At 47.4% G+C, this 16,642-nt stretch overlaps 1 long non-coding RNA gene across 2 annotated transcripts; it reads left to right on the top strand.

The window, feature by feature from the left end:
• The first annotated feature begins 3,082 nt into the window (after positions 1-3,082).
• LOC142856914 (uncharacterized) lies at positions 3,083-15,239 on the top strand. 2 transcript variants are annotated; one of them, XR_012911743.1, is made up of 3 exons: positions 3,083-3,142; positions 13,581-13,735; positions 14,478-15,239. It is a non-coding gene; the product is annotated as an uncharacterized LOC142856914 (long non-coding RNA). The 2 variants fall into 2 exon arrangements; XR_012911744.1 differs by lacking the exon at positions 3,083-3,142 and adding an exon at positions 13,102-13,290.
• Positions 15,240-16,642: the final 1,403 nt, after the last annotated feature.

Raw genomic sequence — 16,642 nt, 5'->3', positions numbered from 1 at the left:
AGAGACACACACATAAACACACACAGAGACATGTACACACTGCATACACACAGAGACACACACATAAACACACAGAGAGACATGTACACACTGCATACACACAGAGAGACACACACATAAACACACACAGAGACATGTACACACTGCATACACACAGAGACACACATAAACACACACAGAGACATGTACACACTGCATACACACAGAGACACACATAAACACACACAGAGACATGTACACACTGCATACACACAGAGAGACACACACATAAACACACACAGAGACATGTACACACTGCATACACACAGACACACACATAAACACACACAGAGACATGTACACACTGCATACACACAGAGAGACACATAAACACACACAGAGACATGTACACACTGCATACACACAGAGAGACACACACATAAACACACACAGAGACATGTACACACTGCATACACACAGAGACACACATAAACACACACAGAGACATGTACACACGTGAACAGAAGCAGAGAGACATGCATATACACAGAGAAACACACAGCGAGACAGAGGGAACAGACAGACACATGCACAAAATAGCTGGGGTTTTCAGAATTTGGGCTTTTACAGTTTCAACATTTGGGATTTTAATCTTTTATGATTGTGATTTGATTGGGAGGACTCTAGATTTTTTACAGAATTTGATCTTTCAGGATTTTAACATTTGAGATTATGGTATATTGTATCATAAATTTCATGATTATAACGGACAGTAATGAGCAGTGAACTATTTCTTTGGGTCTTTATTTCTTTACAAGAGTCCCCAAGTCATACACAAAAACACTGTCTTGAAAAAAACTCAGGGTTGTGTATGGTGGCAGTCGCCTTTAATACCACCACTCCAGAGATAGAGGCAGGCAGATTTCTGTGTGCTGTAGAATATTATTTTGAGATGCATTACACTTGTTTATACTATGGAACATTTGTTTTAATGATGCAAAGATGTATTGCATTCTCCTCTGTTACATTTGTTTATCTATGTGAAGCTGTGATTCTTTCCCTGTCTAAAACACCTGATGGTCTAATAAAGAGCTGAGTGGCCAATAGTGAGGCAGAAGAAAGGATGGGGGGCAGGGTCATCCAGGCAGAGAGAATAAATAGAAGGAGAAATCTGGGAGGAGAGAAAGAGAAGCAAGAAAAGAAGGAGAGGAGGATATCAGAGGCCAGTCACCCAGCGACACAGCAAGCCATGGAGCAGGAAGGAAAGAAAGGTATACAGAATAGAGACACATAAAAGCCCAGAGGCAAAAGATAGACGGGATAATTTAAGAAAAGCTGGTTAGAAATAAGCCAAGCTAAGGCATACATAAGAAATAATGACGCTCTGTGTGTATTGTTTATTTGGGATCTGGGTGGCAGGCCATCCAAAAAGCAGAAGAGTAAAAAACCACCACCAGCAGCAGCAGCCTTCTCTACATAGTGAGTTCTAGGACAGCCAGGGCTGTGTATAGAGACCCTGTCTCAAACAAACAAATCAGAAGCTGACCGCAGTGGCATACACCTTTAACCCCGGCACTCTGGAGCCAGAGACGAGCAGATGTCTGTGACTTAGAGGCCAACCTGGTCTACGTGGTGAGCTCCAGGCCCACTAGTCATGAGGAGAAGCAGTGATGGCTGCAGTCCAGCTTTATTAAGGAGGGATTGGTCTCACATTTTGTCCCTTTGACCTCCACACCTGCACCTTGGCATAAGCACGTGTGCATGCTCATAAAATAAACAAGTATTTTTAAGATTTGCTAAAGAAATAAGCCATACAGACCAAAACCATCTCCTTTATTTTGAGGACTAGACAAGTAACAAATCTTTGAGACAGAGAGTAAAACCCCGGTAGAAAAAATAATGACAAAGACTATGGGCAGACAAGTCACTGAAGAAAAATCTGTACAGTGAAGTGACCCACGTGTGTGCTGTTCTTCCTCAAGGGTGGTCTCAGACCTAGAAGCAGGGCCTGTACCGCTCACCCAGTACCCTCTAAGGGTCAAGCTTCACTCTTGTTAGGCACATCGGACCTATCCGTCACCAGCCCTTGCCATCCCTGCCACCTACTCGAAGTCTCCGGAGTCAACGCCTGCTCTGGGATCCCGGTTCCTTCCTTTCAGTCCTGTACGATCTTAGGCAGAATGCTGAACCCTGCAGATTACAGTAGCCATCACGTTGGTGGGGACCAAATGAGCAAAGACAAAAAGTACTTGGCACAGCACCCGAGACAGAGAAAGCCCAGAAGTGAGTTCTGAGGGGCTGCGAGACTAGACCAGGAAGAAGAGTCCACTCTTGGCCGGCGAGTGGGAGGGGAGCAATGTCTTTGTTTGAAACTGGCTCAGAGTCTTAAATCTACAGCAGCTGTCTCTCCAAGTAACAGAACGTTCTTCTTGTCATCTCTCCTCAGAAATGACTCCGTATATGCCGTCCTGAGGAGAAAAGCGAGCTAGTTGTTCCTCATTGCCTCTGCCTACACGCCTAGTCTGCTATGTCCCAAGGCACTGTGGGCATACCTACCGGCTGACTTTTCAACCCTATCTCTCGAAGGTTCGCTAAGTTCAAATTAACCACCCCCCTCCAGCCCCGGCCTGGGAAGAGAGCCATGGAAAAAGACTGACAAAGGCCCTCTTGACTTCCCAAATACTGAATGAAAAGAGAGAGACAGAGAAATCTTGTTAGCATTGCTCCCGCAATCTTGTTGAAAACCACACACACGGTTATTCTTCGGCTTCCTTGGGCATCCTCCCAGTAAAATGCTACAGCCCCAGATTGCATTTCACCGAGGCTGAGGCCTGTCTTGGAAGTGGCTCCAGACAGCAAACTACTGTTCTCTAAAGGTACGAGGGAGATCCGAGGTTCATCTTCAAAATAATCAGCCTGTATGAGATTTCAGGGTCTCTTGGATCCTTAGTTTGGGAGCAGGGCCATGAATAACTAATACAGGGAGCATCTTTGTTACACTTGCTTCTGTATAGAGTGCCTTGGGAAGAAGGAAATATTACAGCGAGAATTTGAATGAAGAAGAACTCCAATGCTACCCTGGCTCATGAAACCAAGACCTATTCCAAGATGACAATAAAAATGCTGCTTTCTGCCATAAATATAGAATTCCCAAAACCATTGGGTAAGCCCAGATTCTTGTTCTCAAATACAGAGATTCTTTTGAACTCTAACTGCAGATTTATATGTAGGAATATTATAACTCATCCAACATCCATGTGTGCATATGTTAATAGACTTGTAAAGCATGAAAGAGATGTCATGGATAATAGATACAGCAGGGATTCATAGACATGCAGATTTCTAACTTCCTGTTGTAGAGGGGTGTACGTGTGTGTGTGCATGCACATGTGTGTGTATGTGTGCGTGTGTGCATGCATGCGCGTGTGTGTGCGTGTGACAGGCAATCCTAGGTTATAAAAGGCAGGTAGCTAAGCAAACTCGAGGAAGTAGATCCCTCCACAGTCTCTGCTTCAAGCTCCTGCCTTGGCTTCCCTTGTTAATGGGCTACGTCTTAGGGTTTATCACTGTGAAGAGACCACAGCAACTCTTATAAAGGAAAACATGTCACTGGGGCTGGCTTATAGCTCAGAGGTTTAGTTTGTTACCACCATGGCAAGAAGTATGCGGCACACAAGCAGACATGGTGCTGGAGAGATAGCTAAGAGGTCTGCATCTTTCTCAGATGCAGATGGGATGGCAGGAGGGATGGAGGGGCACAGAACACTGGGCCTGGGGCTGGAGAGATGGCTCAAAGGTTAAGAGCATTGCTTGCTCGTCCAAAGGTGTTGAGTTCGATTCCCAGCAACCACATGGTGGCTCACAACCATCTGTAATGGGGTCTGGTGCCCTCTTCTGGCCTGCAGGCATACACACAGACAGAATATTGTATACATGATAGATAAATAAATAAATAAGAAAAAAAAGAACACTGGGGCTGGCTTGAGTAGTTAACACCTCAAATCCCACCCCCAGTGACATACTTCCTCCAGCAAGACCACACCTCCTAGTTACGCCACTCCCTGTGAGCCCATAGGGGCCATTTTCATTCAAACCACCACAGGCTGTAACTCTTAAGATGAAATAAACCCTCTCCTCCCCATCGGTTGTCATCAACGGTTTATCACATCAATAAAAGCCAAACTAGGGCAGAGGGATTCTGACCTTCTCCGTCCGTCCACTCTTCTTTGATTTGCTCTTCTATGTTCCATTACTGAACAAAACTCCTGTTCGCCCTGTTACTAGGAGCTGCGTTACTGAAACTAACGAGCCAAACTGGCTGCAGAAACCCTAAGGTTTAGCTTGTCCTATGGGAGTCCTTAAGGAACTGTTTCCCATAAGTAGATGTAAGGGGCAGGATGAGTGAGGTGACAGCCACAGGAAGGACAGGAAGATTCTGGAGGTGAGAAAAATGAGATCCTGAGATCTGATACTGTGTTGGTCATGAAGATAAAACAATCAGTTAAGATAAGAAGATAACATATTAAGATAATAAATGTGTGAACTTAGCGTCCATCGGGGAGTGGAACCAGCCAGTAACTTAGGAACTGTCAACGGAATAAACAAACACAACAGTAACAGGAAATACAGGCTCAGAGGAAGCCCCAAGAAGCAAAAGAGAGACCTTGTCTGAAGGTATAAACAGTTAAAAAAAAAAAAAAGTTTAGCTACTAAACAGGAGTTTTAATTCTTTTCTGCATTTCTTTACCACACATGTGTGTGTCTGTGTGTGTGTGTCTGTCTATTTATGTGTATGAGTCTGAGTGTGTATGTCTGTGTATGTGTGTCTGTGGTATATGTGTGCGTGTCTATGTATGTGTGTCTGTGGTGTATGTGTGTGTGTCTGTGTGTATGCGTGTGAGTGTGTGTCTCTGTGTATGTGTGTCTGTGGTGTATGTGTGTGTGTCTGTGTATATGTGTCTGTGGTGTATGTGTGTGTGTGTGGTGTATGTGTGTGTCTGTGTATGTGTGTGTCTATGTATGTGTGTCTGAGGTGCATGTGTGTCTGTGTCTGTGTATGTGTGTCTGAGGTGCATGTGTGTGTGTGTCCATGTATGTGTGTCTGTGGTGTATGTGTGTGTGTCTGTGTATGTGTGTCTATGGTGTATGTGTGTGTCTCTGTTTGCGTGTGTGTGTGTGTATGTGTGTCTGTGGTGTATGTGTGTGTCTCTGTTTGCGTGTGTGTGTATGTGTGTCTGTGGTGTATGTGTGTGTGTGTGTCTGTGTATGTGTGTCTGTTGTGTATGTGTGTGTCTCTGTTTGCGTGTGTGTGTGTATGTGTGTCTGTGGTGTGTGTGTGTGTGTGTCTGTGGTATATGTGTGTGTGTTTAAGTTTGTATCCAGGTAAATGCTTGGAGATAAAGGAGCTGGTTCTCTCCCACCACATGAGTCCCAGGGACTGACCTCGGGTCACCAGGCTTGGCAGCAGGCACCTTTATCAGCCAAACCACCTCTCTGGGTTTTGAAAGAAAAGTCTGTAAAGAGAGAGCGGGTGAAGCAACAGACTCTGGGCATTATGGGAAATGATACATACACTCTAATAAAAGATCCAAAGGATCTGTCCTTCCCCCGTTTCTCCTCGTCCCCAGTAAAGACCCAGGGAGTGGAACCGGAGAGGTAGATCCGGGGTTAAGCACTGTTCTTGTAGAGAACTTGAGTTTAGTATCGAGTTGTTCACAACACCTGTAACTCCAGTTCCGGGGCTCGGACACCTCTGCACTCTGAGGGCTCCAGCGTTCACATGTGCACACCCCACACATATGCATAGTTTAAAATAAAATAAACCTTTAAAAAAAAGACATGGGACCAAATATAAGTGTTGAAATATAAGTGTGTCTGCTCGGAGATCTCGACATGATGAGGAGCCGCTGAGGCAGGGCCTTCAAGCCCCAGTTGTCTCCCGGAGGGGGCACTTGGCCTCTCTCGGCGGCCAGCAAGGGAGCGGGAATGAGGTCGCGCTGACCGACTCTGACAGCAAAGATGATGAAGTGCTGCTTGCGCAGTATACCAGAAGCATGGGCTAAAACTGGCCAGGACAGCAGAAGCTGTGCCAGCAAAGAAAGACAGGCTGAGGCCTTCTAGTTTACGGCCGTTCATGGGGCTTTCTGGATCTTGCACGGTCCCCTCACCACACAAGAACACCAAAGGGACTGGTCATGACTATCTGGGGCCCCCTGCTAGGGTCCTCACTCCTCATCAAGGTCAGCTGAGCGAGGCATGAACACCAGAACAAAGTACCCACGGTTTGCCCCATTCATCCGTGTTCCCCTCCCCTGGGCAGTCACATGGGCTGACTGGCCTTGGCCCTGCCCCTCAGGGCCCTGCCACAGCCATTCAGCCTCCTCTTTGTGAAAGACATTGGCTTTCCTCCAGCCCCAACCAAGAACTCTCTGTTCTTAATTTTCCATTGGTTAATTATTTAAACATTGTGTGTGTACCCAAGTGTGCTAGTGCATGTCGCTTCCTTTATTGAAAAAGTTCATGGAGCCTACCAGGGCAGCAGTGCTGAAAAAGCCAGAAGGCACAGAGACACCCCAGACTGAACGAGGGATGGGGGCAGGGGGCCGATTTAAGTCTACATCTTGAGGGACTGATGACATATTATATATATATATATATAATACATAATGCATAATATTACAGATATAGTGGGAACTTACTCTGGGCCAGGTATACTCTAAACAGTGAAATCAGTGGCTTCCATCCCTTCTTATCTCACACTTCTGAGGTAGGTTTCACCGCCTCCCCATGGACAGGTACAGAGGTGGAGGGCTGGTTTCCAGTCAGGGAACAAGGAAGTATAACCTCCCAGGCCTTCCTAGTTACCAGGCAGTGGGCCACCCAACCCCCAGAGTCAGTAAACACTAAGTGTACAGTGAATCAGAAATACCTACGTATTTGTTTTTCTCTTTGTGACAGAATTCCTGACATAAAAACCTCAGAAGAATACGAGGCTTGTTTTAATTCCCCATTTCATTGGTTTCAGATCAAGTTCAGCTGAACGCATTACACTGAGTTTGAGGAGCGGCGAGCATCATGGGGGTGGGAGGCGATATGGTAGAAGCTATCCACCTCATGGGATCCAGGAAGAGAGAGAAAGAGAGAGAGAGAGAGAGAGAGAGAGAGAGAGAGAGAGAGAGAGAGAGAGCCCTCTCCCCAGACAAAACACCTTCGACCTTATTTGACCTATTTGAATAACTGTTTCATAGACATGTGGTAGTGTTTGTTCTTCTCCTTTAACTCCATCCAGTCCCCCCCCCTTTGGGTGATGCTGCCCACACACAAAGCAAGCCCCCTCCTTAATTCATGCCCTCTGGGATCACCTCCACAGCCACACTCCGAAGTGCGCTTGCCTAATCGCCCAGGTACTTCCCAAGTGAGTCAAGGATTAAAACCATCACAGCCCATGTCAATGCGGGGCGGCGGGGGTTCAGGGTTTCTAAGACAGAACACATGAGGGGGAGAACTTAACAGACTAAAAACTATGCATCTTAAAACCGAGGAACCTGGAAAAGGGTTAGCCCCTGCCTGGGAATGCAGGGGCAAGCTGACCAAGATCCAAGACTAAAGGAGCATTATCAAAGAGGAACTGACCACAGAAGGTTGGCAAAAACAAAAGCCGCTGGAGCCCATTGATCTTTAAAAGATGTGTTTGAGACTAGGAAAGGGGGCTGTTTTCCCTGGTAAGCTTTGCTAGCCTCGAGCTGTATCCATAGTCCCATTTCTCACTCCCCACCTCAGTCTCAACTTCTCCATGTCTGGAGTTCTCACTTCAACCTTGACACAGGAACATAAGCACCAGTCTCCCTATATCCAGTCTCCCATCGTCCCTCCCTGCCCCCCAGCTGTCTGGGCTCTGCTGTCTTTCTCTGGTTCCTGCAGACGCTGCTCCCTCGGTCCCCTTGGGCTCCAGCAGCCTACGCCGCATGTGGAGAGCACCTCAGTGTCCCCTGCAGTTCCTGACTTGCAGCTGCCCATACCCTGCTGTCCTCTGACTTCAATTCAGATATTAAGAGCAAATCCACTCAATTTCTGTCCTCCGACTTGAATTCAAGTATTAAGAGCAAATCCACTCATGTGAAACAACCGGCTCCAAGACCACAAATCTTGGAATACAAGTTGCTAACTTGTTCTCCTAAAAATGTGGGCAAATTTTTCTCAGTAGCCTTAAAAAATCACATTCGAGGGCCTGCTTAAGCATGGGTGTTACTCACCTTTTCAACTCACCTGCTCTTTTGCTTCCTTCCCTATTAGCTAGGCCCAGGTGAGAAAGGACAATTGAGCCATCTTGTCTACCTGCTGCACCTCCCTCCTACTCCTGTCCCAAAATGACTTAAGGCAGAAGGATCTTGATGGAATGAGTCAGTGAACTATATGATGCAAACGTTTTAACCCATCCTTGCCTTTTTAAAGATTTGTTTTTGCTTATGTGGACATATGTGTGTCTGTATGATATATACCACATACGTGAAGGTATCTGAGGAGGACAGAAGAGAGTGTTGGGTTCCCCTGGAGCTGGAGTCATATGCAGTTGTGAGGGGCTCAACCTCTGTGGTAAAAACTGAATTCAGGTCTGTAGGTGGAGTTTTCTGTCCTGCCTGCTAGCTCCCAAATAACCACATAGAGACTTCTTACTAATTATGAAAGCTTGGCTGATAGCTTAGGCTTGTAACTAACTAGCTCTTAACCATCAAACTAGCCCACATTTTTACCGATCTACATACTACCATGTGGTTTTTATCTCTATTCCTCTTTTGTGCAGACTTCTTCCACTCTATCTGGCTTCTTCCCCTATCTCCACCCTTCTTCCCACTGTCCTCTCTGCCCTGAAAATCCTGCCTATCTATTGACCATTCAACTTCTTATTAAACCAATCCAAGTGACAAATCTTCACAGTGTACAGAAAGATTATTCTACAGCACAGGTCCTCTGGAAGAGCAATAAGCATCCTTAACCACTGAGCCATTTTTCAGCCCCTAACCCCTACGTTTTAGATACTAACACTGAAATATAAGGAGAGTCTTGTTTGAGCAAAAGGGTCTGACACTTCCAGAGGACCTAGGTTTGATTTCTAGAACCCACATGACTGCTCACAAACATCTGTGATTCCAGTCCTGGAGATCTGATGTCCTCTGCTGGCACATAAAAGGACAGAAAATACACAGAGGCAAAATGCCAATGCATATGAAATGAAATGAAAAATAATTTAAACTGAAGAATGAATATCATTTTAAAAAGTGTAGCCGAAAACTGAGCCCCGGTCAATGGAACTGCAAAGTCTGTGGGAAATCTGATAAAATTTCCCCAATCCCTCTGACTGAGATGCTCCAACAAGGCTACAACACAGACCGGACAGACCCTTCACAAAGTCCTGTGACAAGTTTTGAAAGATGTAGAATCCTGAAGGGATGATTCCTGAATCCCAAGTGGACATCAAGTGACATTCCGGGTCCTTTCGTCCCTTCAAGGAGAAATTCCTTGAACATGAGAGTTCACCTGATCCACTGCAATTTATAAATTCCCCATAGGTGAAGGTCATTGCTGAACCCGAGAACTGATGGGGGTGAAGGAATTGTGTGAGCATGAGGAAATTAATATGGTGCTTGCAGAAGGAAGACTATTTCAGGGAGACAGACCTAACGGGTGTAAACACTACTGTGGTCACTGACTGAGCCACTCTCCCTGCGGGTCTCAGCCCTTGGTGTATTTATGTCCTTGTCACCTTCATCATGGGAAACGCTCACTTCACTGACCGCTCATGGCTCTCCCCTTCAGTACACAGCCGTGGAAAGCACGGTGTCACTAAAGGTCACAGGCTCAAATCAGTCTGAGTCCGGAAAGAGACGGAGTCATTACCCATTATGGTTCCTTGGCAGGGTTGGGCCAGCAAATTAGTGGCTTCAGCTTAAGATCTGCCGCCCTGATGCCTACCCTAGTTGGCATGGCACCTCGCTTCTAGGTCACCAGCCTCAGAGGGAAAAACCTGGCCTGCCAGGACCTCATGACCATGAATTTCTGTTACCTTTGAAACAAATCAAAACAACTAAATCATTCCGATGACGATAACAGTAATAATCCCCTGCAACAATAACGGAGGGGGCGGGGATTCTGCTCCGGGCCTGAAAGGTCAGCTGCTGCGGGCCCTGGGCTCTCACACGTGCCCTGACTCATTAGCTCCAACATCTCTGATCATTATTCTCCCTTGACTCCATTACCCTTTGGCCATCAAAGGGGAGTGTCAGACTACTTAAAACACCAGCGTTTGCTGTTTCCACCCTTCTGGAAGAAGCAGTAGATCAAGCTACCGACAGCCATTCTTTCTCCTGGGAGCTTGGCCTTGGCTATGGGCAAAAAAGTCCTAAGTCTGGGGTAGAGAAATAAAAGAGGGCATAAGGCCATGCTCATGAGTTTCTGCACTCCACTTTTGTGACTGCCTTCCCCCATCCCCTGAGTCCTAGCTTAAAAAAAAATAAGGACCAACAGTAAGAAAAATGAGGGCAGAGTTTGAAACATGACCTCCAAATTATGACTTTTAAATTGAGACAGAGTCTCACTATAGATCCCTGGCTGGCCTGGAACTCACTGTGTAGACCAGGCTGGACTCCGATGCACAGAGAACCGCCAGCCTATGCCTTCTGAACGTGGAGATGAGCGGTAAGTGTCACCCACTGCTCATGCCCTCCTCTTTTGTTTAAACAAATTAGAATGTGTTATTAAGCCAACCAACTTGTTTACATAGAGCAAATCAAAGGCAAATCAGATTCCCAATCAAACATGTCCAAAGCCTGGCATCATGGTGTACATGCCTTTATTCCCAGCACTTGGAAGGCAGAGGCAGGTGGATCTTTGTAAGTTCAAGACTAGCCTGGTCTCATAGATGTATGTAACACCAGTCTCCACCCAGGGCAAGTTCCAGCTCCCCCACCATCTTTCCATGTCTGTGGGAATCCTAACAGGGCCGGCTTGGCTTCTCCTTCTCATATTCTTTTGGAATTGTTTATGATTTTGTCTCCAGTTTTCAGCAAATCCACTCGGGGGCAGGATGATTTTGCTTTTGTTGCGTGAGCAGGAATCTTCTGACTCTGAGTCTTGTGAAAAGACACAGGGAGAAACTGAGTCAGCATACAGACCAGGACGACAGAGAAAACCAAAAAGGCTCAAATTCTTTGATGCTGCCCCCTCTGAGAGGCAGTCTCCGTGAGCTCCTCTTGAAATTCAGCTCTGATACTATTTAGTGAAGAGAATTTGCTGGGTACAACCTGCTGGTTCATAAACACAGCAACACTGTCAGGACTTAAAAAATGGGCGACAGGCCAGTGACATGGTTCGCTGGGTAAAAGGGCTTGCCACCAAGCCAGGGGACCTGAGTTCAATCACAAGACACCATGGTGCAATGACAGAACCAGCTCCCAAAAGTTGACCTTTGCCCTCCATGTGCATGCCACTGCCACAACATCACACACTCCACACACACACATGCACACACACGCATACACACGCATGCACACGCGGGCACACGCACACGCACGCACGCACTCAAGCACAATGACTTTTTTTTTAATTTTAAAACAACAACAAAAGCCTGACAACTTTTATTCCTTGTCCCTTGAGAATCTTCCTTGGGCGGTAGCTCCTACACTATGAAGAAACTCAGATCGTAAAAAGCCACAGGGACAAGAATCAAGGGCCTTTCCCCTGAGTACCAGCTTGGCTGCTTCACCAACAGCTAGCTGGGTGATTCACCTTGGAAGCCGGTCTTCTTGCCCCACTGCAGCTGCCCCAGCCGGTGCCTCAGGAGCAGCAATAAGTCTCCTGCATGCCAGACCCCTGTTCACACTTCATGCTAACGTGGACGCCGGGATGCACCTGCAATCCCAGCAGTGAGGAAGCTGATGCTGGAGGAGAAAGAGCTCAAAGTCCACCTAAAGGACAGTGAACTTCAGATTATCCATAAAGTGTGAAACTGCGTCTGTCTCAAACAAAAACAGACACGCAAGCAACCACAACAAAACCCTCACTTTCTTCTAAGATCTTCCGCTCAGAGCTATTTTGTTACAGCGACTAATGAAAATCTTCCCCTCTGGATCATTTGATCTTGGAGACCTACTCGAAACTCGGGACACTTGGCCAAGGTTGTCCCGACTTAGTAAAACTAAATGGAAAGATAGAACTCTGGTCAGCTTGTCTCCGAGGCCCAAGCCAGATATTATGACCAGGGTCTTTGAAGTTCTTTTTTACTACCACTGCAATGCTTTGTGGGAAATGTAGTTCCAAATGGCACCAATCTCTGGATTTGACTATGGGTGGTGGGTTTCAGGGGCGCTGCGGGGGATGGACACCAAACTAGCGCGTCGGAGTAGACAAGAGGCAAGCTGGGAGTGTCAGCTTTTGTTGAGAAGGGAAGAAAGACAGACCACGAGTAGCCAAAGGAGGAGGTGGGGCTAGGGATGGAGATCCTAGAGTAGCAGAGAGGAGATGGCTGGTCCCTGGGGAGGCGTCGGGGTGGACGCAGGCTGCTGGTGAGCAGTGGTGGTGCCGAGGCCTGAGGACTACACAGGAGGAAGAAAAGAAGAAAGGAAGGAGAGGGAGGGAGTAAATTTAAAACTTCGCCATTAACTTTTTCAGGAAGGACAGAAAACTGGAAGGGGCATAGCAGGGCACTTGAATGAAGCTGCCTCTGCCCATTCTTAGTTCTGGTCTTTTACACTCCAATAAAAAGAACATTTTCCAAATAAAAGCGTCTTTTCTAAACACACTTTAGTTCTTTATTTACATGGGGGCGGGGGGGGGGAAGCGGAGCATGAACTGTACATACTAGTGTGGACTAGGTGGACTCGAGAGGGAGCTGACTCTTTTCTCCTTCCCACCCACTCACCTGTGTGCCCACGTTGCCCCAAATCGCTCCGACACGAGTTGGAAGCAAGTCTTACTGGCAATCCCGGCTCCTTTAGCGCCACCCAGTGGCCTTAAGGGGAAATGACGGGAGCTCAAAGCATGTAAAACAACCCTTTGTGTTCAGAAGGTGCTTTTCCTGCCAAATCAAATCTCCGTGTGTTACAAATCCTGGAAGAGAAATCCCGAGGAACAAAGCCCTGTTTGTTTGTTTTTTTTTTAAAGCGAGTGTGGAAACCAGACCCTACTTCCTTCCTCCAGGATTAGGGTTTATTGAGGCTGATGGAGTAGGTCATCTTGTTTCAAGGATGAACGGCTGGCATCGCTACCTGGGCCATGAGAGAAGGGAAATACTTAAGCTCTCTGGGGAGTTTATCAAAGGTTTTTCTGTTCAGGTTACTAAACTGCTATAAAGGGCTCTCTGTGGCTATTTGCTGTCGTCTGTCGTCCCGCCCCCCCCCCCCCCACCACCACTCTTGTTTAAACTTTGTTAATAACATTGAACCTGACTTTCCCTTGCCGGCATAGCTAAGAGCAAATGAGCTTGGGAGCCTTGATGGTGAACACTTTGCTATATTCCTTCCCGATACCTCTGTTCTGTTGCCTCAGACACCTATGTGAGCCTCATGGTGCTGACACCTCATCCACCCCAATCTCCCTTTCACCCCCAGGAAAGCTTCCCCCACAACCCTCAACAACCTTCAAGACAAGTGCCAAAAGGATAAGGAGGTTGCTGGACAGCTCTTTCCTAAGAACTGAAGTACTATCTCCTGAAGAAAAGGAAGAAAAACTGCTAAACACACAGGGAAGCCACAGGACTCAGAAGGTCCCGCCCAGAGGGTTATAAACAGCAGACAATCGCTGGGTGCGGGAGGACTCCGGGTGGCGCTGCCTGCCAGGTGAGCAGAGGATCCCTCGGATGTCATCCTCATAAGTGGATTCTCACCTGTGCTGGGGTGAGAATTGTAGGGACGCAGCAGCTTGGGTAGCTCTAGCTCCCAATAGCCACCCCAATAAACTCATTGGCTCACCACACAAGACTCGGGTGGAGTCCTTGGTATGCGGTCTGTGCCCAATCTGGACTGAGTAGATGTTATTCCCATTTCTCCTTCTCCATGAGAAGGAACGGCAGCAGGACGCTCACAAGACACCCCCAGGAGGTCTGGAAAAACCGCTATGGGGAGGGGGGGGGATGCTCCTACACCGGAACCTTGTGGCCATCGGTATCAGTCCTGCTTGCGTGGTTGGGTTGGGAGACAGAGAAACCTTTCCAATAGCAGTGTGCCATTACTTTGGGTGCGGCCCACTGAGACGTTTTTTTATCTACCCCAGTCTAGAAAACAACTTTCTGCCCCAAACCATGGAAGGATTTCCGTGGTGCTTGACTGGCTTCTTATCTTGGTCCAGTCATCCTAACCCCTGTTACTCACTGCGCAGGCACTCAGCTCCTCACGTTTATCTCTTCCCCCCTCATCTTCCTCAATACCCTCTCCTCCCCAACATACCCTGCTAGTTCTCCTCTTCTGCCTCCCTGCTTTCCTCACCTCCTCTCCCCTTCCCTTCACCAGCTCCTCAAGACCCCATCCCTGCAGTGGAGTGGGGTGTGGAGAGGTGGAGCCTTGCTAAGGGGGAAGAGCTGGCTTTTGATGAAGGCGCGCCCCCTCCATCCTCGCGCAGCCTCCTAAGGAAGGTGCTGCCATTTTACCAGGAGAAAATAGAAGCCGGGCAACGCGTCCAGCTTTGCGTACAAGTTCACACAGCTAAGAGGCTACCGAGCCAGCTCCCGTGATGTCGGGACGACTTTAAAGTCCAGGCAGTTCCCATCTGCTGCCTTCCACAAAGGGCCCTTCCCCTACCTATCAGGGCCAGGTGTAAGCCGTGTGGAACTCAGCAGTGTCTGAAGAGCTTTCTGGGCCACGAGGAAGACGCTGGATGAAGAAAGCTATTAACTGCAAAGGTTTCCAGGAGACAGCGGCCTGGCCAAGTTCAGGGCAGGAAAGGGTGTGACTTTTGGTCATTGTACAAACCCCAGAGGCTGGGGCTGCCTGGAATCCAAAGGCGACACACTTCCCGGGCAGTCCCGTGGTACTTTCCCTGGGGTTACTAAAATACGAGCTCGATGATAGAAATGTAAGCAATACTAAGTTTCTTACTGGATTTTAAAGGCTTTCCCCCCAATTTCCACTTTTCAGGGAGGAAATCCTTCATGGGAATCACGGTTCCCGTTACTTAGTGTTTTTCATCCCCACTGAGGGACCACGGGACGGCAAGGGGGAAATAAAACCAGCACCAGCAAGGCACATCTAGAAATCTCATCACGCCGACCGGCCTCCGAGACTCTTATAAATATTAATTTAACTTGCTGCATAATTGGTAATAAAATTCTCTTTGTATTAAGAAAGTGGTAAAAGTTAATAGGCTGTAAGCCGGCATAATTCCTGGGTGGATTTACCGCGAGCGCGTAGCCCCTCTAATTGTGTTGTGGAGGTTGAGTTATTGTACCACATTTCCCCGCTGGAGTGGCATTGATTAATGGCTAAAGTGGCATTGCCAGTGGCCATACACAGCCTGGCACAAAGCAGGTACTTAATAAGCATCATTGTAAGAGGGCTAAAACTTAGCTTCTTGTGGACCTTGATACCTGGTTTAGCCACAAACTCATTCCCTCTGCCTGAGATGAGTAGGGCCCACCATTGACTGTCAGCATCGGGCCCATTTATTTCTCTCTTCCTTGAAATCATCTTGTTTCTGTCTTTCTGGCAGTTCTCTCCCTCTTGGGCTACTGTGAACATTCTACAGCTCTTTCTTGCTGTGGTTTGGATGCGAAATAGCCTTCGCTGGGTATCCACGCTTGATCTCCACCTGTGCTAATTTGGCTGGGAGTTCACTGGGATTGTGTTTCTGAGAGTTAGACCTGTTTCCCCAGGCTCTTCCCTCTCTGCTTTCTGTCTGGCATGATGCGCAATGCTCCTCCACCCCCTCCCCACCACAGGGGACTGAAACCTCTGAATCCATGAGCCAATTGGTCCTTCCTCTTTTTATGCCACCTGTCACAGAGGCAAGAAAGCTAACAGACACACTCTTCTTATTTGTTAACTAAATCCCGCTGGACATAAGTTGCTGGAAACCAGCATTTGTATCTCTTCATTCTATCTCCTGAATACCCAGAGCAGGGCTGACATATAAGAGTTTCCGATGAGTAGTTCTCCAAATGAAATTTTCATTCTATCCCATGGTAGTTTTAATAAGAATGGCCCCATAGGCTCTTACCTTTGGATGCTTGGTCCCCAGTTGGTGGAACTGTTTGGGAAGGATTGGGAGGGGTGGCCTTGTTGGAGAAGGTTTCAAAAGCCTATATATACCATTCCAGTTGGTGTTCTCTCTCTCTCTCTCTCTCTTTCTCTCTCTACCCCCCCCACATAGTTTTGGACTCTCCCTGCCTTGTTGTTGTTGCCTCACTATGTAAGCTCTCAGCTTCTGTTCCAGCACCATACTTGCTTGCTACCATGCTCTCCTCCATGGCAGCCTTGAACTCTACTGCCCTCTGGAACCATCAAGCCCAAATATTTTCTTTTCTAAGTTGCTTTGCTTGTGGTGTCTCTTCGCAGCCATAGAAAAGTAACTATGATGCAATCCAAATCATATTCATAGCCACCCACCTTTGTGGGCCACGTGCATCCGTGCTAGCCCTTGTAGCTGTTTGGAGACATCCCTCACCTGGGACAAAACCTTT

This window comes from Microtus pennsylvanicus, chromosome 9 (genome assembly GCF_037038515.1).
Source record: "Microtus pennsylvanicus isolate mMicPen1 chromosome 9, mMicPen1.hap1, whole genome shotgun sequence".
NCBI classification, from domain to species: domain Eukaryota; kingdom Metazoa; phylum Chordata; class Mammalia; order Rodentia; family Cricetidae; genus Microtus; species Microtus pennsylvanicus.
This window is presented reverse-complemented; position numbering and strand designations above follow the sequence as displayed.